Source organism: Athene noctua, chromosome 2 (genome assembly GCF_965140245.1).
Source record: "Athene noctua chromosome 2, bAthNoc1.hap1.1, whole genome shotgun sequence".
NCBI classification, from domain to species: domain Eukaryota; kingdom Metazoa; phylum Chordata; class Aves; order Strigiformes; family Strigidae; genus Athene; species Athene noctua.
In genome coordinates this window covers 34081626-34108963 of record NC_134038.1, presented here as the reverse complement: position 1 = coordinate 34108963, position 27338 = coordinate 34081626, and the positions used below count along the sequence as shown (strand labels likewise).

Here is a 27338-nt window from a genome sequence, read left to right as displayed (position 1 = left end):
CTTTTGTCTGCCCTTCTTTTCCAAGCCAGTAATGATTTTTCACAAACATGAAAGGGTGTGGTGGAGATAAATATGTTAGTAGAATGGCAACTATATTTTTATCTTTACTGGAAAAAACTATGTGGATATAATGAATATGTGGGAGTGATGAATACCATTTATTACACAACTTGTCATGACTTTTTCCAAACCCTAATTATGGGGTAACTTATTTTCTGCAGTGTGTTTACTGGATTGGCTTGATTGTCTTGGTTCATGTAAAAAATATAACACATTCATTTCCAAGATGAATAACTTTGTAACTTATTAAAAACTTCTTTTGTCTAGGGGATATAAAAATTCAGGAAATATTGCAAACCATTAGTCACTGTAACAAGCTCTAAATATGATTAGAAAATCCATTTTGCAAGTGTTATCTATTGATTTGTACTAGAAATCTGTGATAACTAAACTATCAGGAGTCATCTGCTGATTACAGCAACTATGCTGGTTTTCTAATCATGATGAAAATGTGTACACATGGAACAAATACAGAAAAGACTCAGCAGATCTCTAAGCAAGAAATAATATTATACTGGTGTTCAACTATGTTCAAATGGTTGTTCTGAGCTAACACAGGGTGCACAGGCAGTAAGATGGATTTTCATTTTATAACCTGATAGTTGTAACCTTGGTGGATCTGCTATGGGCAAAAATGGCAGTAAAACACAAGATCAAGTCTATTATATTGTTCCACACTGCTGGCTGATCTGCTAATTTAATAATGTGTTTTATTTAAATTGCATTTTTCCTTAACTCTAAGAGTTGGGGTTTTTTGTGCTTGTTTGTTGTTGGTTTTTAAAGATCCAATGTCCTGTTTTGAAAAGTGCCAAAAGACCTGAGAGTCTGGTGACAGTTAGCCTGCCTCTGCAGCAAAACTGTCTTTCGAAGTTCTTGCTCCTTGTCATCCATGAAATGGATGTTATGCTGATTATGAAGCCACCTTCAGGATTTTTAAATGATCTACGTTAAACATAGTTGGTCCCCATCTCTTTTTTTTTTTTTTTTTTTTTTTTTGCGTACTAACCTGGATTATTTCAATGATCTGTTTTGTAATGCCACCTTTCAGAGAGATGCTGCTGCAAACCCTATCACAGAGAGGAATGATAGAATGGGAGACGGGAAGGGAGAGGGTTTTTCTCAGACAACTTCACTACCAAAGCTTCAGAAAGCTTCAGACACTGTGAAAATAAGACACCAGTTGCTTATTTTGTAAATAAAGTTATAGGCATAGTTATGGAGTGGCATGGTGCAAACTATCTACTCAAAACAGCACTGTCTCTTCACTCACTCCAATCCCTAGAGAAATCTTCTTCAAATATGTTTGGGTTTTCAGTGTGTCCTACAAAACATCTGATTTAGTGTACTAAGGGCGTGAGTCTCAGCTCTTAAACCTCATCACTAAAAATGTCCTGCCACCGAGCCTGCTTCTTTGTCAGATCCTGGTTTGTTAGATTGAGCAATTCAGTAGCACCTGTGTGGTGCAGTTACCACGCATGGCAAATGACCCCCTAACATTTTATGTTCAGTCTGAATCAGGGTGAAGGACATCCCAGTGCAGAAGGAATGCATAAGATCTTAGACACCCTCTGAGCTCCATGTACTACAGAAGGACAATTGAAAGTGTACTACTGGTAAACATAGGGTTCCAAGTCTCCTGATACATGCAGTTTTAAAGACTTGTCCCTAGGATTTCTAGTGAGAATCTCAGTTTTTTAAAAATTTCTGTTCCTCACGACTTCTTAGAGAAGCTTGGAAATTTGAACCCCACTAGGCTTAACATCTCTCAGAAAGAAGACAGCATGTACATGTGCACACACAGGATTTTTATATAATTTCATTTTAAGGCTAACTTGAAGAAGAGGAATGATTTATTTAAAATGTCAGTTGAGGTATTAGTATTATTATTTTTTAAGATTTGTGGTTGGCAGCACTACAATGTGTCTCAAATAATCAAAATTTTCTAGATGTGTGTGCTTTGTAACAGAATGTAATGCCTCTGTACATCCCCCAGAAAACTTTACTTTTAATTGTGGGTGTACATTCAGACCTCAAGGTGGAAATAAATGAGATTTTGAAAGTCTGTAAAGTTATTTGCTATTAGACTTGATAGTTTTGTCAGGTCTTGGTGAAGCTGTTGACACTAAGAGAGTTGTAAACTTTTTGCTCTTGATACATCAGATAAACTTCTAGAGAACCTAAGGAAAAAAAAGAACATTAATTTGTATGAATAATAGATATATGCCTTGGGAGTGATATCGAATATTCATGAATTGTGTTTATATTCAAGCAGCTCCTCTAACTCTTTTAAAATTAAGGTGCTGTGAATATGGTTTGGCAATAAAAACTTTAATACTAAAACCATCTGAAAGCACAGAAAAAGAATCTGTGACTTTGTTCTTTTGCTTTGTCAAGTACCTCAAAGTTTTTTCTTTAGTCATTTATATTTATTTAAATGTTATTGTTTTGTGAATTTTCTTTTTATAAATGTTGCCATAACAGCTTGATTTCTCTTCCTGTGCTTAACTATTGATGGAATAAAAGGATATCTTTTCATAAGTGTAGCTTTTAAAGCAACCATGAACATCAGAGCTTCTCTTCTGAAGTTGTATAATTTTAGGCAGTACTGAAATGTCACTTTTAGAGTTAGATTCTAAATGTGGCAAAGTGAAACCTTTAGCTGTTTTCTAAGTTATTTAAAAAAGAAATGGCCTGATTGCTCCTTACAGAAATGCAGTATTCAAATGCTGTCAGTAATGGGGCTGCTAGGAACCAGAACAAAGACGGCCTTACCCCAAGTGAACTCAGCTTGGCCTAAATGAATTTCCCAAAGACTTACATTTGGAATTGTGGAGCTTGATATTAGCAAATTAAACCACAGAAGAGTTGCAAATCCTTCACAGCATCCATCAAGAAGCATTCAGTGACTCCACAAGTAAACAGAAAAAGCCTCTATAGCAACAGAGTGCATTTCCATTCTGCAGGAGGAAGCATTCAACTTCTGCAGTTTTGGGAAGCTGAGGGGGGACAGTGATATATCTCTGTGGATGTAAAGTACATACTGCTCTTAAGGAAGCCATTTTGTAGCCTAGTCAAATAGCTTTTTGATTCAGGGGACCACATATATCATGTCCTGTGCTCATAGAATAGTTTCCAAATACTTTTAATAAATAAATAAAGGTGGCCTTTTTTGCAAAGTAAGCCGGAGTAGCTGAAAAGAAGTTTTAGTTAACTAAAAACTGAATGACACGATCAATTTCTAATCACAAATAAATATTTGAAGTCACTCTATCGAAAAATATTATTCAATTAGCTGATGATAGCTTTAATAGACGATACTTTGATTTTGGATATTTTCTGCAGTTTACATGATATATGCAACTATTTATGAGCTATGGGAAAGTGACAGGCAGCAGTTAGCAGACCAATACTCAGGTGTGTGAAAACTACCTTGGTTTTCCCTTTATTGACAAAATATTGATCCATAACACCATTAATGCTATGATTGTCAGTTCAATTTGGATATATCACTTTTACCTCCTGTGTTCGCGAACAGCAAAGATATTACCCAAAAGGAGTGACCTGATTTCAGTTTAAGAAGGTTAAAGGTTAAAGGTTAGCTCAAAAGCATCATCTGCCTAGCTGCTTAACTTTAAACTGATCAATTTAATGAAAATCTGTTTTGCAGATGGTGTTTTAATGTCTTTGGCAGGATTTAGGCAGCTTTAACATTAGACGTATGCTAGTAAAAATTATTTCTTTATTTGACCAGAACAACACCTTTTCTTTTATGTTTTAAGGTAAAAGGCATGTGGGATATGGTATTTTGGCAAAGGACCCAGAAGCAGAAAGTGTTGATGATCTTTCCATATGGGCTCAAAAACAGAATACCCTTATGTCTATTGCTAACGATGACTGAAGAAACAAACAAAGCTGTATTCATTTTTTACCATAATGTTTTACTTTGAACCCACAAAAAAGAACTTCAGTCAGAACTGTCCTTGAAAAAGGCTTGTCTTCTTTGCCTAGGGTGGAATGCAACAGCATTAACATTTTTAACCTGGCAGAGCATGCTGATTGTCTCTTTCAGACCTTGTATTTGTAGATCGGCAGTATTCTTTTTCCTACTCACAAACCAAGTAGTAATTGTGTTACTTAGCTCTAGATACCATAAATAATAAGGCAAATTAGTCAATCCAAATGGTAAGTTTTATCTGCTGAAGGTTATCTGAATAAACAAAGAATTAGATCCTCAGAAGTGTAAAGCAGAGCTTTGTGTTTATGTCTTCTTAGAATTTGGCCATCACAGTTTTTGCCAAGATAATTAAGTTTCAGCACAAGCATGTCTTTCTATTTTCAGATGTATGCAATTCAGTAAGAATTTCTTGGACTGCTAATGCGATACTATTATATGTTAGCTTTGTAATTAGCTAGGACTACATCCCTTTGCTGAAATGCATTGTAATATTACACACACAAGCATAGCTTGCATGTAGTAGTCATGAAAGTGGTGCCCTTTGTTTCATATTGACCTTCCAACTTATTTTAAAAAAAGTTTACAATGAGCCTTTGTTTTGTCCACAAATGATCATAAACAGCTTTCTAAAGAGCCCAATAAAATGAGATAATCACAAATGTATAACATCACATATTGAAAGGGTAGAAGAACAAATGGGGCTTTTACTATATTTTATAGGATGGATTTATAGTCTGTCCTTGGGTCACTTAGGGCCAAGAATTTTCACGGTCAACTGCTTGGTCCTGCTAGCTAGCAACCTCTGCAGGAAATGCAAATACCGTGCAGCACCTGCTCTTCAGCTGGGGTTATGCACTGCTTTTTTAAAACGAGGTGTCCACTTCTCTGCTGGTTCAAAGTCAAAATCTTAATTAGACTAGCTTTTTTTCTGCATCTGTCATCAGTGAAGCAGAATAGTCTGTCTGGATTCCATAATGCTGTTTGCATATTTGGATTTTAAATCAGCCAGGGATATTGAATGCTTTCCTCATCTTTATCACGTGCAGGAGGCACAAGTGGGATTTAGTCCTTAGGTAACTTTTAGTGTAACAGTTCCCCAAGGAACACTGCTTGGGTTTTTCTCATTATCCTTGTTCTGGATGAAAGCATCGTTGTTAGGAATTAACAACTGAGGTGGGGGGTGTGAAGTATATGCATACAGGGGCGAATGGACTAACAACCCCAATCACTTTGTTTGCTTTACTCTGCTTGGCATGAAATGTTGATACTTGATCAGCTGGAATTAACAGAAAGTCACATTCTTTTCATTTCAATTGTCCTGCACTAACTTTTTAATTTAAAATCAAATATCCTAGATATGTGCCAGTCCAATTATTGAACTGTCATTGTCCCAGTATGATGGTAAAAGAGGTCAGGAGATTGTGCAGCATTGATTTGCATAAAAATCATTGTGGAAAGGAAATTGGAATATGTCTGCACATCTGAGGAGCCAAAACATGTTTTGCTTAATCTTATTCTTGTTGTTTGTTTAGGTGAAGAAAACTGCTTTCAATGATAAACAAAAGTTATTCTAATTTGTTGCTAAACATAAAACTCACGATAGTGGGTATTTCAAGTTTTATAGTACTTTCAGGTTTATGTTCATTTAAGGTTTTAAATGTTTTATGAAATTTAATTTCCACTGCAAGTTTTAGTTACTGTAATTCAGATTATGCTGTTGTGCTTGCATGTATAAAAAGAAATGAATGTTCACAGAACACATTGTAGAGTCAGCTGTGCATAGCTATACATAACGTATATGCTTACTGTATATACTTATACACTATAGAGAGTACTTATTTAAAAAAAAAAAAAAAAACCAAAGAATTTGTGGGCTAGCAGAATAGTAATTTCAAACCTATTCTTTTTTATTTAAAATTTAGAATATAATAGTAGAGAAATAATTTTCACATTCTATTTCATGTATATTTAATTTGATATTCAGAGTTGCCTGGCTCTCGGGTAGTCCTACATAATGGTCCTTGTAAAAAATAGCATGCATTGTATCCAGCTTATGGTATACTGCTAAAGCAGAAAGGTGCTCTCAAATCATGGTTTAGAGAATCCCTGTGTTGTTCCACTGAAATGCTGTCCAGGGTCCCCGTCTGCGTGCTGTCCTGAGTGAGGGTGTACCAGACTGTTTGGACACGACTTGCAAGGCACAGCCTGTTCAGTGGAGCCTGAGCTCGTAGCTCCTCTTGTAGAGCAGGAAGAGTGAGCAAGGAGGAGAGGAAAAGCGGCACAGAGAGGATCAGCCTCATTTATTCAGTATGCTCCACACACAAAATGGCTGTATAACAGCTGTTTTTTGTGCCTGGAGTTCTTTCATTCTGACATTAAGAGAAATATGTAATTATTTCTGACTGAGATTCAAAGTAGAGTTGGAGTGTATAGTGTATGTAAGAGTATTATGTCAATGTGAGTGCATGTGTGTATGTACATAAATAGATTGCAGCTATGGATTTAGCAGCCACTCCCTCACAGCCTTGCAACATAGACTTTCTTGTTACCCTTAGGAGATTTTAGCTGATATTATGCAACTCACTACAGGTGTCTTCTCTAAAATTGTAATTACAGTTTACCAGACTCTCCCAGGTGGGATTTTTCTCCATCATCTCTTCCACGTATTTAAGAATGAGCACTAAAAAAAAAAAACCCAGCACTGAGACATGACAAGAAAGCTATATTTTGACATGCATATGTGTACTTCAGCTTTGGTATTGCTTTTGCTAAGTGATTTAGGAGAAACGTTCCTTTGGTCTATGTGTTTGTCAGGCCATCCAGACAAAATGGCAGAATTGGGAAATTATAAGAGGGTTGATGGGAATAAAACCTTAGAGACCTCATATGTACAGGACTGAGCTTTGAGCTGTTTGATAACACAGCTTTTGAGACTGTATTGGCTCTATATGTGTCTACCTTGCTAGACAAACAAATTAATTTTCTGCTTTTATTTTTTTTTTCTCCTTTGGAGTACCACTGGAGCAATGCTCCCGTCAGATTTTGTAAGGAAGGGTAGCGAAGAGTCTGGTGTGAAATGCTGAATAATACCATTTCTGTTGGTTTTAGCAAGAATTGGGCACAATGCAGGAGACATATTTTATTGGATAAAATTCCATATGTATATTTGTGGACAAAATACAATATAGTGCAACAGGAAATAGGTTGTGGTTGTAATTACATTAAATGTGGGTAGGGTTTTTACGTTAATAAAACATAAATTAGAAGTGGTAGCTTGTAATATTTTTGATCCTCGTGGTCTGTCTGTTAGGCTGGTGTACTTAATGCAAACAGATAGTGCAGAATGATGATCGTACATCCTCGTGCTGATATATAAAGAAAGTGAAGCTTTTCTAAGAACTGCAAGACCTCCGCTTTGTGGACAGCATGAAGGAGGATGTCATGGAAATGACCCCCTTGGTCTGCAGCAGAAGGTGCCAGCCCTGCAGTTCTTCAGCAGACAGATACACAGAGTATTGTGCACCATAGCCTCAGGGGAAACTGTATGTGCTACCCTCCCTATGGGAGGGAAGGCATTAAGATAATCTTTAGCTTTTAAAGGCAGGGGGCATTGAAGGAAACAAAAATGGAGCAAAGGTAGTTCTTGAATGATTGAAGTGTGCAGATTCCCATGCCTGGGGCATCCTACTGCAGTAGCAGTAACAAAACCAGAAAAAATATGGTTTTGTCAAATACGCAGGGTATGAGCAATACTCCGTGCTTATATGCATGAATACAAAACTACATATTGTTAATGGGAGCCATGAACGGTAATATAAGAATCTTATTCTGAGAGTGGATATTTGACCACATGAGTTGCCTGACAAAAAAATGTCATTTTTTCTATTTAAAACTGTTATCCTAGAGTGTTAATCAAACCATGCTGTTAACATGATTCACATGTCTAAAATACATGACTATAAAACTACTAGTTTATTGCTGGATTGTGTGCAGGCAGCCTAGCATATGGGGACAGTATTCAGGAGTCTGCCCAGAGAGGAGTGTTTATTTGTAAACTCTCCCAAAGCAGAACATACGCTGCTTCCTTGCACTGCTCCTGGAGAAAAGAACCATAGAGCCACCTCTACACATAAAAGCAGAACAGAATCTGCTGTGCAGGGATAGTTTGTGCCCAAACTTTTTATAAAAAACTAGGTTACCCTTATTCAGAGAAAGTTCAAGATCAATCATGTTATGATTACCCTGTTTAAAACAAAGGTTTACAGTGGAAACGCCTCTTAGCAGAACTTTAACAAGCACTTACAATGGTCTATATTATCTCATTCTAAAGCTGTTTGACATGTAGAGAACATTTCCACTGACATTCCAAACCTGTGATTGGGCCTATAGCCATCCTTGGCTGGGGGAGTGGTGGGAGGTCAGTTGTCTCCAGACTGCTTTATTAAGAAGATGTTTTCCATGGGAAATCCTGGGAAGTTGCAACTGGCTCAAGTATCATACCAGGTATGACTGCTGTTATCCTTGTGCTAAATTCAAAACTCTGGGCCCTAATGACAAAAGTGAAGGAAGGCTCCTTCTTCTTATTCACAGAATGAGAGAATCAGAATGTCTAGACTTGGAAGGGACCCATAAGGGTAAGCGAGTCCAACTCCCTGCTCCTCACAAGACTACCTAAAATTAACCCATATGACTAGGAGTGTTGTCCAGACACTCCTTGAACTCTGACAGGCTTGGTGCCATGACCACTTGCCTGGGGAGCCTGTTACAGTGACTGACCACACTCTCAGTGAAGAACCTTCTCCTGATGTCTAATCTGAACTGCCACTGACGCAGCTTCATTCTGTTCAAACAACAATGTTCCTATTTTCTGTGTAACGTAGACAAAAACTTGCTCTCTGGTAAAGAGATTGAGGCAAAAATACTGAAGTTTTATAATTGAATAAACACTTTGTGAATGACCAGAAGCTTGATATTTTTACAGCTAGAACAATGAAACAAAGTCTGTGGAGGATCTTGGTATTCTTGCTCTTTGTGTCTGCTGGTGATGAGAGCATGGAAAAAGACTTGCTTTACTACTGCAATGAGACAGCTTTTAGTATCTAGATGTTACTATTTTGGAAACGCCCTTTGGCATTTGCAGATATGTACACAGCTAATGAATGACTGGAAATTAGGAAGAATTAAGCTGGTGGAAAAAACGAGGCCAAACTGCAAGTGTTTCTGAAATCCTTATGTCCTTATTTGTCCAAGAACTTCTGTGACTCAAAAACTTTGATCCAGGAGGAAGTCAGGACCATGCTGTGATATATCAGCAGCATCTTCTGAAGTCAGATGTCAGATGACAAAGATCACAGGCTACAAAAACTAGTTTAAGACTAGTTTTATCAAATTTGTGACCTAGAGTCATTGGGCAGATTTGAAAGCACTACTGTATTTGTCCCTGGGACTATCCCTGTTGCAGAAGCATCTCAGAAATAGGTGGTGTACCGAAGTTGTGGATATCCTTTGTCAATTTTTGACTTGCTAAGATAGTCTCATAGGCAATAATGAATTGGATATGCTGTCGATGTGATCTGTTTCCCTGTTCCTATATCCACTGGTATTTCTTATAGTATGCCAGGCTTCACTATATCTTCATGATATTTGAATTTCTGTGATTTATAGAACTCAAGGGATTAAAATCTTCGGAACCAGTCATTAGGACTCCTGATGGGTATTTCTGAGAAAGAGAAAATCCTTTCTCAGTTAGATACTTTTTAGTCTCTTTGAATATTTTTTTTTCATTTTGTGAAAAACAAAAATAGGTTTGTGAGATTATCTGTGACTCAACATATTATATATAGGATATGAATCCAGAAGTCTTTCTAGAGTGTTTGTTTCATGACTTCTCCACTGAACAGCTTAAATTCTGTGCCCTCAGCTATCTCAGTAGTATCAAAAAGTATCAAAAAGTAGTATCAAAACCAGATGATAAGGTTTACCTAAAGCATTTTGGGGTATACAAAGAACAAGAGCTATTCTGGTTTTGAAGAGCTGAATGTATGTAATATTTTTTATGATGAGGAAGAGTTGATCTGGTAATCAATAAAAGGAGAATTCTGAAATCTTATGTTGCAGATTTCAAGCCTGTATCCGTTTGCTGAGCTTTTGTATTCTGCAGATACTAAGGTTTTGTGCCTCGTGTTCGCAACAGGAACTAAACAAATGCCTTTACTTCTAATAGTGTTTGTCCTAATAGATTTAGAAGGTAAGCTCAATACTGTCTGGACTAGGAAACAGAGCATGGCCTTGGAAAAAAAGAACATGTGTCTCTAACGATGCAGAGGTGAGTGAGAGGTTGGCCCCCTGTATGTTTGGCACTCTAAATGGACCTTATAGAAATGTAATTCAGCATACCACTTAATTTCTTCAGATATTAAGAAGTGAAGAAATATCTATCTGTCCTTCTGTCTGCCTATATTTAGCTGCACATGTGCTTAATGGAGTGTTCCTGGGAGGAATGAGTGAGAGATTAAGTCTGAAGTTGTTGATGCTCATGAGAACTCAGAGAGACAGATATTATCCAACCTCAGTGTTAGGAAGTCGCACTTGTTGGAGACTGGGCTTCTTGCACAGGGGATGCAGTGGAGAGAAGCAAAAAGGCAGGTGTGTATAAAAATGTACACATTCCAAGAGCATAAACAGAATTTAAAACTCTGTGTGCCCACACATAACAGGCTGCTACTATCACCTGCTATAATACTGTACAAAAGTCTGTATATGTTAGTGTTGCTGTAGTAAAGGTTGGATTTCCATTTGTGTTCCTTCTCTCAGTTACTCATAATTTTCTTATAGACACTTTTAGGGCTGAAATTATCAGGATTTGGTCTGGGTGTAAAGAATATTTCTTTCTTCTTTGGAGCTGTTTCTGAGTCACTTAATCATGAGATATCTTTCCAACTTGTCCTAATAAAAAATATTGCATTGAAAGTAAAGTTAGTCAAGTACCCGTCTTGAAGTTACTGTCTGTAACAGAAGAGAATGCCTTTTTAGAAGCAACAACACATTAATAGGCCAAGTATACAGTCATTGTCCTATCACAGCAAATTATACCATTAGTCCACCTTATCTAATCTCTTTGCTACAGGCTGGCTAACAACAATTATTTCTCAGAGCAGAGAAAAAAAAATCTTTCATGGGCAAATATGGAATAATGTTGTTCATACAGGAAAATTCTTTTTCTTCTCATATATCCTCTGTACTTAAAGAACAATGAATTAACATAATATTAATTCAAGTATCTTTTTTTTTTTTTTCCCCCCAAAAAAGTGGTCTTTGGGCGGTCATATATGTACACAGACATCAAATTGGTTTATCGACTGAACTCTTGGCTCAATTCCATGCAGTGGGAAGGAGTTCCACAGGTTGATTTAACCTGCATATAAATATAATTTTTCAGCTTTTAAAAATTTCTGTCATTCAAGTTACTAAATTTTGTTTGTTTTTTCATCTGGTAACAGAACAAGAAAGATCATGTGTTCTTATTTGCTTTGTAATCTTTCTATATAATCTTTATATCTTCGTAATAATCTTTATGATTATTTTATGATCTTTTGTGTCTGTCTTTTACTCACACTATTCATACACCAAACAATTTCAATATATTCAGTGTGAGTTTTAGTGGAAGTTTTTCCACATTTCTGCTAATCCCATCACTGATATCTGAACTCCTCCTACCCCTGCTAAATTTTTCTGGAGATATACAGATATTTCAGAACTGAACACACTGTTCTTGGTGGAGCTGTATGATTTTACTGTCCCATGCCTGGTGCATCCAAAAATATAATCTGCTTTAAACAAATCCTATTGCATTCTGTTCTGGAAATACGTTGCCTTTCATTACATGTCTTTTCCCACGCTCCCCTTCATACTGATGCCCAAATGTCCTAGAGCAGTTATATTTAACTTAGACACCAGTAACATGTTTGATTGGTTCAAATTATTCCTTCTAATATATATTTTCTTGGATTAATTTGTCAATACTGAATTTCACATGCTTGCTCAGCTAGCTTTAAACCTCTCAGGCATTCCTGATCATTCTTTGGCTGGTCTTGACTGACATGAATTTGTCTGTGCCCTCTGCAAGATCAGTCCTAGTTTGATGTCAGAAGACCCATTTTCTGTTAAATGGTCAGTTAGTTCCTCTAGCTTGTTTTCTGTCTCTGTCAGTTTCTAATCTGTGACTTTTTTGTGTCTGTGTTAGGTGCCTACATTAAGTGGTTAGGCCACTTCCTGCTTAGTCAGCTGAGAGGGAAAAACTCCAGCTCTGAAATACCCTATAGAAGAATTATTTCCCCGTAATATTAGGAGAGTGAGGGTAAGAAGCATCCAGCTTAACCGTGTCACATTGCCTGTCTCTTCAGACAGCTCCCTCTTGTTGCTCTCCCACATTTATTGCTATACATAGTGACTTAGGGTGCAAATATCCATAGGCAGTTAACTATCCATTCTGTTCTGAAGAACAGAAATAGCTAATTAGCCATATATCTGCAAATATTTACCCCAGATATTAGTTTGCTGGTGCAAAACAGAAGATATTTCTGCATGTGAACTACAAGGCTGAGGCATAACTCAAATGGACTCTTTGTAGTGTGCTCTTTTTATACTGTTCAGTGCTAACTTTAATGTATTATTGATTGTTATTAAGGTACACCATGAAATACAGATGGGATGTCTGTTGTGGTTGAACTCATACTGTGGGAGCTGTGTTGACTTTTGGATTGTTCTGGCCTTCATGCTGCTTGACATTAAAACCTTCTACGTTAGAGTTTAGAAAAGAAAGAAATATATAGTAACTAAATTACCCTGTATGTAGTATGAAGTAATGTGAAAATATGAAGCCAAATGTCCTCCACACCAAGTCAGCACAAAATTTGAAATTAAACACTAATTTCAGAGCAGTCCAGGAAGTTCCCAATTCCCTGTGTGAGTCTAGTTTAGGGCAGCTGCCACCTGAATTTGAATTATCTGTGCTACCTGCCACTGGTGAAGGAAGTGTTAAAAGTGAAGAGATTAGGGGTCTGATATTCAGAAATGATGAGTGCTCCTGTTGACTGCATGTGTTTAGCATTCTGGGGTCCAAGGTCACTCTCAGGCGGTGACCAGCTCCTCTGTGCTGACTGCCAGCCTCTGTCCTTGCACAGCCCTTTTGGCTGGATGTACTGGCGAGTTGGAAATACGCAAAAAATTGCATCAGAGGATCAATTACTGCTGAAATGTCACTACTGAACCCTGTAATATTGCTAATTAGTTAAAGCAAAAGAGGCATGTTGATATGCATTTATCTCGGCTGTAGCTCACTGAATATCTTTTCACAAAATTAGGTTTGAAATACTTGAGAGTCTCCCACCTCCCTCTTTCTGGAAAGTTAAAGCAAATAACTTTTCCTTTTTTACTTCCTATGCCCCCCTAAAATGAAATACTTCTAAATGGTTCTCACTATCTCCAGCAGTCTGCGTTTTAGAATAGTTTACTTCTGTTTGAAACTCTTAAAGAGGGTATTAGTCATTGGATAAAACTTGAAAAAAGGAGCTGTGTGACAAACACACAGTCACAGGACAACCCTCTCTAACCTTGGCTCAACTCCCTTTCTGCCATTAATGGAGCAAAAGAAATCGGAGATTTGATGCAAGTTCCCTGCCGGGGGGGAGGGCAGGGTGTCTGTGCTCATGCCAGGGAGTCCCCGGCTGGCAGAGTGCCTGCTGTGCATGGGCTCTCCTTCCCACCCACCCCACGCAGGGGGAAGGGCAGTAGCTGGAGCGCCTGTAAGTGTGTCTGTGATGAGAGTGAAATCTCCCCTGCACAGGGAGCCCTGGGGAACTCCCGGGTAGAGCTGGCTCAGGCGGATGCAGGTGACTGCCGGAACCTTTTTATCTGTGACAGCAAGGCAGCGGCTGCTGTCACAAGCTGTCACTTCAGTCCTGTATTTTGATCCCTTGCTCAGGTAGGCTTCATTTCCATGTGCTCACCTTGCAGGGATCCTGGCTGGGCTGTGTCAGTGTGTTCTGGGCTTGATGAATTACTGCAGTTGTTTCCAAGTACTGATTGTTCTTTTTAGTTGCTAAAACATATAACAGGCTCTCATTTGCATATCCCATTCCCCTAACTTTTCATCTAGCATTTAGTTTTTGGTGAGGATTATTTCCTCAGTTTGTCACAAAGATGAGATATTCAGCTGCCAATGGCATGAGAAGAGTCTGTGAGGTGTATTCTTTAGTATGAGATATTGTTAAACAAAAGTCTAAACATTTGCAAAGATACAGGAAAAATACAGGGTTTTTACTGGTTGTGTTACTGTTTATCCTCTGTAGAACTTGTTTGAAACTTTAAAAAAGTAGTTTGTTTCCTATTAAAATGGTGATGAGAGGAAAGAAACCGGAAGAATATGGGCCAAATCCATCTTTGTTGTAGTATTGCTGATCTTGGTAATGTTACTCCAATAATGGAGCTGGCCCAGGAGTTTTCCAAAATGACAATGTTTCTTAACTCTGTCAATTGACTGGGACATGGCCCTCCTGTGGTTTGACTACTGTGGTTTGTCACCACTGTGAGAAATTATCCAGTTCAAAAAGTTCTGTTATTTGGGTAATTTCTTGCTGAAATTGATGGTTACTGTTTCTGTTTTTCTCCTGAAGTTTATTTCTAGGGTTTTTCCATTTGTTTCTGGTGCTCTAGAGAAAAGGCTAGTTTACAAAGGAAGAGACAGAGAGACTGCTCTGCAAAGAGGGTGTGAAAAAGAGGAGAGGATTTGAATTTGGAAGTGTTTTCCCTCTCACTGAAATAGCTCCCCTGTTTGATACAGAGTGTGTGGTGTTAGATTGAAATCCACCTCCTAAATATCTTTTACAGATCAAAACAGGTTACTGGGTATTGATAACCATGATATACTTTGTGAGCATGCACAGTAGGCCACCCAATCCATAGCCTGTTTCTCCTCCTAAATTATTGCACATTTGTGAGCATTTTTCAAGCAGCTACTATTTAAAACCAGAAAGCCTCCACCCTGAAAGGCCCCAACCTGTCAGAAACATTTCCTCTCTTGCCTCAAGTTTGGAATTTCACTCCAAAACGCCAGCTCCCTCAGGACTCTGTATAGTGTCATCCCTGCCTCATGGTTTACTCTCTGCAACCTCAGTTGCGCACATGTACAGCCAGTGTTTACCACCTCACCACATTCTTTTTCTTGCTGCTTTACCAACTTCTCTACGTGTCTGTTTTCACAGTGCCATCTACATCTGGAACGGTGTCATTTCTGCAGCACTTAGCCTGATTTCACTCCTGCCAAGCCCCAAACTCCTTTATATTTTTTCACTTTTCTGCCAATAATCTTTCCCACTTTCTCCTGTGTATACATGTGTGAGTGTTTGTGTACATTATCAAATATGCATTTCTAATTATTTGGGATGAGTGGGATAAAGGTTTTATTGTCTCGAGCTTGAGTTGGCTGTGTTGTTTTAAGTAATAAAGACAGAAAACGGTATGCTGACCATCCCACAGGAAACGATCATGCATTTCGAACCTCTTGCATATTTTGCATTAGGAAAAATATGTTAGAAATTTGTAGAGAGCTTTTTAACTGTATCAATACTCTTTTTTCATATGGCTGCATGTACCAAGCCAAGCTCTGCTAATACTAAAGGGAAAAAACACTGCTGTGACTTTGTGACTAATATATTTTAGAAATGTCTTACATTTTTCCTATAATAGCTTTTCCATACATAATAGTGTTTCAGTTTGACGGCCTGACATCTCAAGACCTATCAGAGCTAAAAACAAGTGCTAGCATTCTGTTGGCAAGCTGGAAACTTCCCACCTCCAGTGCTATAAAACTCCTTTTTCAGACTCACAGATCATAAGATTAACACATCATTGGTAGAAGGCCCATCCTGGGTGTTGGCCCAATGTAATTTGAAAGGAAATTTTTTCCATTCGAAACGAAGCAAGGAAAAAGACTTGATGGTGGTTTGCAAAACCAAACTAATGACAGCTGATTTAAGCTATCTGGGCTGGGACCATTAATAATAACTGTACTTGGAGACAATTTTAGGTCCTGTTTCAAGCACAGAGATTATATTGGTACTATCTTCTAGGACTGACTTAAGATTTCTCTGAAGACCATGCTTATCTACTTCCACATGATGAGTATAGAAGTGCACCTTGAGCAGTCAGAGCATTCTTTGGAAGGATGCTGGACTTGTGCTGGGTTCACACTAGCAACCTAAAATCTTCCATGTGGCAACAATAAGGCCGGCATGCCAGCAAAATTCAGCACGTAAGAGCTTCAGATCATGGTCTTTCATTCTGGTTTAGGCATAACCAGTGGGGCAAATATAAATAATTATCTGCCTATATAAAGGTGTCAGACCAGGGGTTTGATATTCTCAGTACATAATCCAAATGAGACTCTGTGTTATCATTTAGAAAGGGTTAAGGTTTGGCCCAACTCAAGCAAAGATGAATTTTCCACTGACTGTAGTGACACTAAGATTTCATACATGACACATAAATCTATGCTATATAAAGCTTTGTGTACATACATGTGTATATAATATATATTACAAGCATGTATAAATGTGCTTCTGTATATTTTAGCCAATTATATAAACTAAGTGTGTTTAAACCATCTAATATGCAGATGCCTAGAGTGAATGAACTAAAAAGTCTAGATAGTGGTAAAATATTCAGAGAATGTAATGGGGGCATGTTTAGCACAACTGTAATATTGAGAGGTTTTGTTCCATTTATCAGGTGCCTTCCTCTACTGTCAAATCATAGCCTTTTTTCCTAGTTACATCAGTTTTCAGCTACAAATGTTTTGCATTATAAAACTGTTTAAAACAGACTAAAAATCAGGAAGTGTAAGAACAGATAAGCTGAAGACTTAGGTACTTTGGGCTAACTTCTTTTACCAGCTTTCAGAGATACAGAGTGAGATTGTATTTGAAACCCTTCATCAGAGCAAAATGAATGTTTTAGCATTCTTGGACATAATATCAGGCTAACGTGCTCCCTGACTGATATCTAGTGCATATTGTATAATTGCCAGCCTGCTTTTCTGAGTGCCTTGAAGATTACATTTTTTAATGTCCAAATATTAATAACCAGATGTGATCTTCTTCCTGCTCAGGGGTCAAGCTAGCTGTCCAGGTCAGGCTGTTTGTCTGTGTGCACAGACTGTGAAGTCTATTCAGAATGACAGGTATGGGGCGGGGGGGGGGGGGGGGGGGGGGGGGGGGGGGCGGGTAGGGTGTTAACCTCAAGACCACCAAAAGGGACTTCTCCCTGCTGGGAACAAAGACCAGCAGGAGCTTCAGCCTTTTTCAGTACTCCTGGGATTTTAACCAAGTGAACAAAAGATGATGCACAGCTGAAGAAATGCTCTTCACAACTGATACATAATTTAAGATGTTCAGTTACAAACAACCGGATATGTATTTGTGATTTCATTTGAGCACAGTCCAATTATCTGCAGTCAGTTAATATTTTTGTATGCATAGTTTCTGCATGCTGCCTTATATGTCGAGAGGACGCTCAGTTGCTGCTGTTTGAATACACACTAGCCTTGAAAATAGCCCTAGCACTTAAAGAAATAACATTAAAACAACAGCAGTTGCTATGGGGTGTTTTGTGCCTTGTAGTTAATGTTTGACAGTCTACATGTAGAATTATTTTATAGTGGATAGCATGATATAGTTTTGTTAAACATATATTATAAAACCATTTACTCCTCACTCTTTCTTTTTGTTAGCTAAAAAAAATTCAAAAGAAGCAGCTATTTGTTTCCTAATTGATTTTCTACGTTAGTTGTTCATTGAATAGATAAGTAGTGCCTGTGATATTTGATTACAGAGCAAGGCACCCATTTAACCTTCCGTTCTTTCCTGGCCAGGATTTCAAATACAATACAACGTACCTCCCTTAGGCTCAGTAGGATTAGACTGCTAGCAGTAATCCCTGATGCTATGAAATAGACCTGATAGAACTTCAACTCACTTGTTTAGGATTATGCTTATGAATTTCAGCTCATCTAGTTGCATTAACCCTTTGGGAACTTGTGTGGGTTATGCTGCTATAAATAATAATAAATATTGTAATAAACAATGATAGCTACATATCAAAACTTACTAAATCATATTAAAGAAGTCACTTTTACTTGGTGATCAAAATGTAAAATCACATTGAAATGAATTTAGCCTAGTATAAATCCTCAGTTTCTTTCAGTTCTAATGTTCAGAAGTCTTTTGCAGTTCAACAGTATCTTTAAACAGTTCAGTCTCAATCTGTGCATTGATTCTTAAAAAATATTGTAATGAATTTTAGTTCTCAAGGTTGCAGTGAAAGGGCAGACAACTGATACCTCCTAACTACAGAGCATCAGTGCAGAATCTCCCATTATAATGACTTGAATGCAAGCATGGTCTTAAAGAGAAGGGGTACTGGTACCTGAGCTATCACTTCCTGACTTTTCTGCTGATAGCAACAATCCTGATAAACACAATAGTGACTTTTGATGACTTATGCCCCCATGAAAAAACAGAGTGAGAGTGCCAGACCATTTCTGATGGACCGCTAGACAGCTGGCAGGCAAAAGCATTGTAATCACTCCAGATTTGAACTGCCCTTTTGAATTGGTGATTTCTATTTAAATGCCGATTTTTAATCTGGCCAAATCACTATAGGGAATAATTCTGTACTAGCAATAAGAAGGAACAGATTTTTTCTGTCTTTCATTTTCAGGATCCTAAAACCCACCAATGAAATTAATATTGTTTCTTATTACCAGTCCCTTAAACTGTTCAACCTTTAGTGGAAGGCTTATTAAATATTAATGTGCACAACTAATTGTATTAATTATTGACATGAATAGAAATGTATGTTTTAGAATATTTGAAGTCAAATGCAATGAAAAAATGTGGAGAATTTGACTTGGGAACACTAACCTACTCTCACTTTCTTGGCAGAAGATAGAGTCAGGTTAGGACTGACTGAATATGCACATTCAGACATCAGTTGGTGAAACTACCATCCCACACATTCGGACATCAATTGGTGAAACTACTGTCCCTTCAATATATCCGGCATGTGGAATTGATGTATTTAAAGGCAAGACAACAGGCAGGATGGGTGCTACTAGCCGCACTTGATGACACAGGCATCAGGGCATTTCTTTACCCTTTAGACACTATTAGAGGCATGCCTGTTATTGTAGATCTGTTGGATATTCTTGATACATTTGATGATAAAGTGGTATTGATGAATAGCTGAAGGCCATAAGAGCAATAAATGAAGTTACTCTTGAGTAACTCCATTCTTTTTCTGCAGGAGGACTCAGGAGTGGGGACAGTTTGGGATGGTTTTTCATCAGCCCAGTGGGTGCACTCATGTGCTCCCATGTGGAGTATTGCTGAGTTCTAGTCTGTCAACCTTCTTGATCAACATATGCCCAAGGCCATTATGGAAGAATCATTTGTGGTTGAGGTGGGGGTGTCTCCAAAATGCAGGTGATTTTCATCTGCACAACTATTTCATCAGACCTGAATGGTAAAATCAATTGTTTGACTCAGTATCTTGCCAGGCTTGGGGTTTGGATATACCAGCTATGTTATAAACTGAGGTCATGCTGGTGGGGTTCAACAGTCAGTAGAAATGGACTAGGCAGCATCCTGTAGCTGTCTCACAGTTGTAAGCCTTGCTGGATTCTATGTTTGGCTACTGAGGTAACTCAAGGAGTGTTAAGTATGCCTTTGTCATTTATATATGGCTGAGTGTTAAATGGATGAACGATGTTGCTTGTCTTTGAAATCAGCTTCTCTCAATTTCTTTTATTTTAGAAATACTTTCCAAAAAATTGCACTCAGTCCTGCTGCTGCTGCTCAACCTACAGTCATTTGCAGTATTTAATACATTTAAACTTTTGTGCTTTGTTGGTTCATTTTGGTTTGACACATGGTATGTTTCTGTTCCCTGATTGATTGCAAATGTACCATTAGAAATTGGCTCTTTCGTGAATGCTCAGTTTACACATTCAGAATGTGCTTTCCTCAGATATTTTGCAGTTTGCATTTAAACATAGCTGTTTCTGAAACAAATTCCTTGCTTAGGTCAGCAGATTTAGTTTGTAAAAATTAATGGAAAACAAACAGCCAAGAGGTGGGGCATGGAAGGAACTAATTCAGGAATTTAAGACTAATATATCCAGTATTTTCCAGCTCTCCTGATGCTTTAACTCTAAATGCAGAACTTAGTGGCCCACACTTTGCCACTCTCAGATTTGATGAGAAAAGAGAGGCAAAACTCTGAACTTTTGGGAAATTTGAGCTGTCAGAAATACAGCTGTCTGCCCATTAGCCAGTGCTTCTGACAGCAAGTATTTTGTGGCTGCTGTCCCCGACCTATTCCAACTCTCACAACTTGTTTCTAGCTGCAGTCTCACTCTGTTTCAACCTATAGAGACTTAGCTGAGGCGGACCTTGATTCTCTTGGAAAACCTCAGTTTGCATATGTAATTCAGATCAGTTAGCAGTGCCCTGGGCTTAATTTCAAAGATGGTAGAAGCTTGTGTTTTCAGAGAGTGGTTGGAAAATGTAGAATTCACTTTCTCACTTTCTCGATCAAAGTTTCTAATTTTTGATCATTCCACCACAATCAAAGTGAAATTGTCTTTGGGATTCTTACAGGATAAAGGAAGTAAAGAGTGCTCATGGTGGGAAAGTTTGTTCTTAGGTAAAAAGAAATTTTGATGGCTTGGATATCAGTACTATTTATTAATGTGCTTTTACTTGACAAAGCAAAAAACCGTGGCTTTTGTGTGTGCGTGTGTGTGGGAAGGGAATCTTATTAAGTCTAAATAAATAGACTGTAGGAACCATGGTAATACTTTACACTTCTGTAAAGCCTTTATTCAGAGGCTTTCAAAATGTTTTAACAATGTTAATTAAATTCAGTGCTCCTCCATTCTGTGTTAGCCTAAGTGCATATAGGGCCGTCTTCATGTACGTACTGGTAGACTGGAAGGAAGCTCATGTTTGACTGTGTGCAGCAGCATTGCACTGCAAGTATTTTCAAGGCAGGTGAAAAAAAAAAAAAGCTGTGTTCAAGTGAAGCTGCACAGGGAATAGCCTGTAGGTAGGCAAAACTTAATAAGGAGTTGAAATTTGGCCAAGACATTTGTCTTAACACTCTTCCTCCTTTGAAAAAAATGTGCCACGCACTTAATAACTTTATTAAATACAAGCAGTTATGAAATCTGTTCTTTGTTTCAACCAAAAGAAAACATTTCTTAACAGGACGGTGCTGTTAAACACCAAGCTAGGGCACTGACTCATTACTGATTTAGACAGAGAGCACCATCAATGAATTACCAAAACTCTCTTTTGTAGCACTGGTGTTTTCCTTGGAGATCTACCCTCCAAGTACTGACCCTGCTTTAGCCTGTGAGATCTGAAGGGATCACAGCACAAGGTGGTATGGCTCAGGGCTGTATATAAAATGATGAAGGAGACAGTGAAACCCAGCCATGTGCTGCCTTTACTCAACACTGTAGTAGCAGAGGGAGGTGGCGTTCAGTGAAACTCAGAGCTACTCTTGTTTTCTGCAGTAAATAATCAGCCTGTGAAATTCACTGCTGCAGTGGGGGGTTATCCGGATAAACAGTTTATCAGGATTTTTGAGAAGGATAAGGGGATGAACATTAATGATGTTTCTGATTATGTGAGCTAAAACAAAAAGATACAAGAACGTTTGGTTCTCTCTTATTATTGTTAAAGTCAGAACATAAACAAACTGTCTTCCAGGGTCAGACAAGGCTCCCTTGTCACACTGCACACTCATTTAGGTTCTCTAAGGGCTTGTGTTTGTACCCTTCTTTTCTGTGAATCTGATATTAGCTACTTGCACAGACAGCACGTCAGAATAGCTGGGCCAAGAGTATCATTTATAGTGTTACTCCCATGTTTCCATCTCTCTGTCTCCCTCAGTGTCTGTTCTCAGAGGACAGCATTAGACTTCAGAAATGAATGTAAGAACTGAGTGTTTCAAATGTAAATAAGATGTCTTTCTATTGGCAATTTTAGTCTCACAAAGGCAAGGTACTACTCCAGCAGTAAACAACTGAATCTGCGTGTCTGGGTTATTATTTTTTTTCTTTGTCAACTTATCACTCAGCGTGGGAGAGAAGTCTGCATCATAATTAGTGTTTATTTAATTTGGAAGTACAAACAATAGACAGAAAGGGCCATTTGGCAACTAATTAATTCGCTTCTGCTCAAAGAACATGACAAAAACTTTCCCTTCAGATGAGCATTCATAGACCTATGCACTTGCATTGTCACATTTGAGTAATAATTCATCAGCATTACTCCATAGATAATGTGATATCCTAAGTACAGCATATAAAGGTACAGACTTTTGATATGTTTTTTAAACTCAGACGACTATTGGAAACACTTTATAGATCATTCTAAGAGCAGTTATGATTCAGTACTACACAACTCTCCATGTTTTTAGGAAACACAATAATTTTATTCCACCTCTTTGAAGAGGATGGGGCATCTGCTGTTTGGCTACTGTGATAGCTAGTTTCTTCAGAAGCCACATGGGACCATGCGAGATAGGGCTTGACTCAGGTTACTGTTTTTCACTGCAGTTTTGCTGGCATTGCAGTAACTTCTAACTTTGTGTGGTAGCCGTTATTAATTGTTCAGTGCACTCTGCTCTGAGCAAGGATTAGGAAGACAAACTCCAGTGTTGTGAATGTTATTATCAGAATAAACAATCCAGACCTACCAGAGGTGTGTCCAGATTGCTCTCTGGGTCTTGCCATGGAAACTCTGCAGCCCTGGCCAATCTGTATGTGGAAATCGTGTCTGAAAGGAAATGGGGGAAGTGGAGGTAAGATGGTGCACTGCAGGGATTTGTCCAGATACAGAGCTGGGAGATGGCAGAGCGTGTACTTGGACTCTCCCTGGGAAGCACTACTGGCTTCTGTAATGCAATCAAAGTGTGGGAGAGCAGAAAATTTGAATTGCAATAGGAAGATCAATCTCCTTTAGGGAGAGGCATATTTTTGAGCTTGATATTTTTCACTTTTCCATACTTCCCCTTTCGCGGCATTAATAATTTTCTGGAGAATTCCCAGAGTTTAGGATGTCAGTGGACCTTGAAGAAGAGCTGTAAGAGGGAAAAATATTACTTGACCCAACAGAACAGGAAAGCTTCTTCCAGTAGAAAGGAAGAAAACACACTGATTATTTGAGGAAAGACCTCAAAGGGAAAACTGAGATGCAATTTTTCCAGACAGCCAGGCTGTAGTGGTAAGAACTACAGAGCAAAAAATGTTGGTGCAAACAAAGCTATGCAGACTGTGGAAGCTGAACTGATGTGGAAGACAGTCAAAGGCTTTCAAATAGAGCTTCTTCAGATAAAGTCCAAATAGCAAGAGAAACAAGACCACTACAAAGTAAAGATGAGAATGAAACATTTTTATTAATGCTGTTCAGTGAATGAATTAATAGGTTTTTATTATTATCTTCCTCACATATCTCTGCAAAAAACTGTAGTTAGTAATACTGGTATTACAAGTTAGCTAATTGTAAATATTAAGTGTAATACCATTGTAATGTAAGCACTGTAATGTACCTTTTAAAGTCAAATATTCTAGAGGAATGAGTCTTTTCTTTGTTATTTCTAGTCTTAGCCAGAGGTGTGTAGAAGGGGGAGGGGAATAAGGATTATTTTAATCCCCAAGTCAGACATGGGTATGTGAGTGGGCACTGGCATGCAGACCAGCTAAATCTATTATTCTGAAGCAATGTACAGTAGCTCCTAGTATGGACAATGATAAATAACATTGACCTAAAACAGGAATGATTTTTTTATCCAGCTTTACGGAGATCTGAAAATAGAAGTTGATTTGTCTTTGCATCAATCCGTATATATGACTCATTAAATGAGTTAATATAATTAGAAGTGAGATGTCCATTCTCTTAGTCACTTATTTTTGTCTTATACATTGTTGCAATAACTTAGAATAAATTGAAAATAAAGTTGCAAATAACATTAAAAACAGAATGTAAAAATAACATTTACTTTTATTGATGACATCTCCAAAGATCTGAACAAAAGCTGTTCAAAACAAACAACAGTGATTTTTACTCTCTTCTTTTTACAACTATCGTTTGAGTCAGGAATTCAAACCTGAAATAACACAGTGGCATTTATGAACAGTCTCAGAGAGAAATGAAAGATTCACTGGATACTGACATAGTCTTAGGAGATTTTTGTTGTTTAGGGTGCTGTGTGGTTTTTCCCTTTTTCCCTTTTTTTTTTTTTTTTTTCTGTAGCAGTGGTACTTCTAGGTTTAGCCTCAAGGATTTTAGTAGTTCAAGCAAAGAGGAAGCTTTTGTCTTGAGAGCTCGCAGTTCAGCCCCTTCAACAGAAAAGGTTCAATTTCAGAAATATTTTTAAGCTTTTTAATAATAAGCGATGAGCCAGGCTTTTAGAAAATATGTCTGATGTAGCCACTAGGTAGTAATATAAAGAAATAAAAAGTCTTTCCTCAACCATCCCTTTTGTGTCATACAGCAGTATTAAGTGGAGTTTCTTTTTTAAGTGCATGTCTAGGTCAGATTCTCTTTCCCCTCACTGATGGTGATGAGAATCTGTTTTCCAACTGTTATACAATACCATGGTCCCCAAAAACACAGCAAGAAAAGCTCAGCTAATATGAGACATATGCTAATAAGAGACTGGTTTTCCTTTTTTTTTTGGATTTCTTTTATAATGCAGAAGCCAGATGACATATCCAAATAAGCATTTTAAAAATGCTTGGTAAATTTATTAATAGATGTCATTACTGTAAGTCTTCATGCATGCCCCTTTGAAAAAAAGTGGTCACTTAGAGACTGGAGACAGACCATTTATTTGAATAAAATTATTAATAAAGCACATCAAGGCTTGTTTCTATTAGTGTTGGTCCATGAATACTTCAGGTGCTAATTTAGGGTTTAGGGATATTTAGTCATACAAGCCCTCCAGTCTGAAATGGGCATGTACCTTTTTATTATTATTTAAACTGGCCTTTAATATTTTGAATATATTTATATTGTATACTTGTCCTCTTCATAAAATTAAAAACATTGGCTACAGGTTTTTGGTTAAAATGCTGTGGACATGCAAGTCTGGCGATAGGTCAGTCTGCCATTTTGAATGGCAATTAAGCTGACAGTGCACCCTGTACCAGTGAGACTGTGAAAACAAACAAAAAAGGCAGATGGTTCATTTAGTTTAGTAATTGTAATTTGTTGTTCATTAAAAGTAATTCCCACACAAGCATTCTCTATGCAGATGGAGTATATGGAAAATTTTATTCCGCCAACCTGTCCTAATAATTATTTTTGTTAGTGTAATTTGCACTGACATTTGATAGGCAGTTGATTAGAGCAGTATGATTTTGTCAGAATTAAAATTAATTGTAAATTTTGCTGCTTTCATTAGTCTGCTTTTATAACTATCATGACAAAGCAGCAGGGGTTTGGCTCTGAAATACTGAATATCACAGCAGCATTTGTTGTGTGTTTATTTCTTTTTGAGATGATTGAACCTTTTAATTGAAGGGTTTGTGTTTAGAAGAGGGTTTTTTTTTATATATACAGAAGATGAAAATTAGTGGGAAACCTATTTTAGGATGATTCTAAAATATGTTTTGAATGGAGGAATATGCAGAGTTAAAAAAACAGATTCAGTTAGTTAAGCTTGGGATTTTTTTCAGTCTTCTTCAATGTAGTGACAGCATTGTAGCTCCACACATCCTGATAAGTAGATAGAAACCTTATGACCAGTTAGAAAAGTGTCCTTACAGGTAAAAAATGTATTGGCTAACAGGTTTTAAAGAGTGGGTATCTTTTTTCCTCTTTAGAGTATAAAATTATGTTAAATAAACTTCAAAAGAAGGAAACTAGTGCCCTCTTGATGATTATAACTACAGGGCTGCTCAGTTTGATAATCATGATAAAGTTGTTCCCTCCTTGATAAAGTCATTCTCTTCTACATGGCTTAAATTACAAAATAATATTCAAAAATAAATATTAAAACATCTTGGTACAAGTGTAGACAGACAGTTCTCAAGGCAAACCTGAAGGTCTGAGTGCAGCTTAGATATTTGCATCACTGCATGTTGCAACACTTCTATCAACCTGCAATATTAGAAAGTAGATAGACGCTGGATGTAAAATCCAGAACACGGTTCTATGAGCTTCAGTTTACTTTTAGTCTTTTATGTTCATGTATTTTCAGTGATAGATCCATTGCTTTTTTTTATCCATTGCAATATAATATTGGTAAGGTAACAGAGTTGATATCCTTGTCCTATTCAAGTCAATAACAGCTGCATCATTAATTTCAGTTGCACCATGTAACCTATGAAAAACCCTAATATTTTAGAGAAACAGCCAAATAGAGTATAATTAGTACTGTCTTACAGCATGAAGTAACACCCTAACATAAGTAATTTTTTTCTTCTAGAGACTAGGGATGTTTTTCTTCTTCTGAGGTACAGTATCCACCAGGGTGTAATTCCCCTTAGAACTGCAACTGTTAAAGTCAGAGCATGCTTGACCTACTAATTTTCAGTGATACATTTTTCTCTCAGAGTCTTAATTTTTTAGAATTATCTATATCTGGGAATCAATCTGGGAAAAGTAAAGAAATTCTTCTGGTTTATAACTTGACTCTTGTTTCTGCAAAATACGAACAAGACAGTGTTTAATGTAGTCAGAAAAATAGTTGGCTTGATTGTGCGTAAGTGAAGAATCTCTGGATTGTCTCAAAGTGTTAGCTGCCCATTTGCAGACAAGCAAGCTTTTAGTGTGCAATTTAGGTCAATGGATAGAGGGGAGAAGATGTGTTTAGGCGACAGATTTTAAATCACCATAATATAAATATGCTTCCCTTTTCATCCGGAATTTGCTTTCTTTCAAGGTAATTTAGTGGAGCAGACATGCACTTATGCCTGTCTTTGTAATTTTAGGGATTAGGGTAGTGAGGATTAAATGCTGACCCTTAATCTTCAATATCAACTTTAAGAGCGAAATATAATATGCAAATGGAATACATTCATTTTGTGTTTATATATTTTAATCTCTGTAATTTAGTTTTAAGAAGATGGAAACTCATCTTTGCCTTATTTATTTTGAATCCCAAAGCAAGATGCCATTAAAATCTTTATCCCTGTATCTTAGAGGATAAATGTTTATCCTTTAGGGATTAAAATATAATTTTTTAAAAAAAT

General features: G+C 37.5%; 1 protein-coding gene across 1 annotated transcript in view; it reads left to right on the top strand.

The window, feature by feature from the left end:
- ZFHX4 (zinc finger homeobox 4) overlaps nt 1–27338 on the top strand; it is a 152006-nt gene that overhangs the window by 28802 nt on the left and 95866 nt on the right. The window lies entirely within an intron of this gene.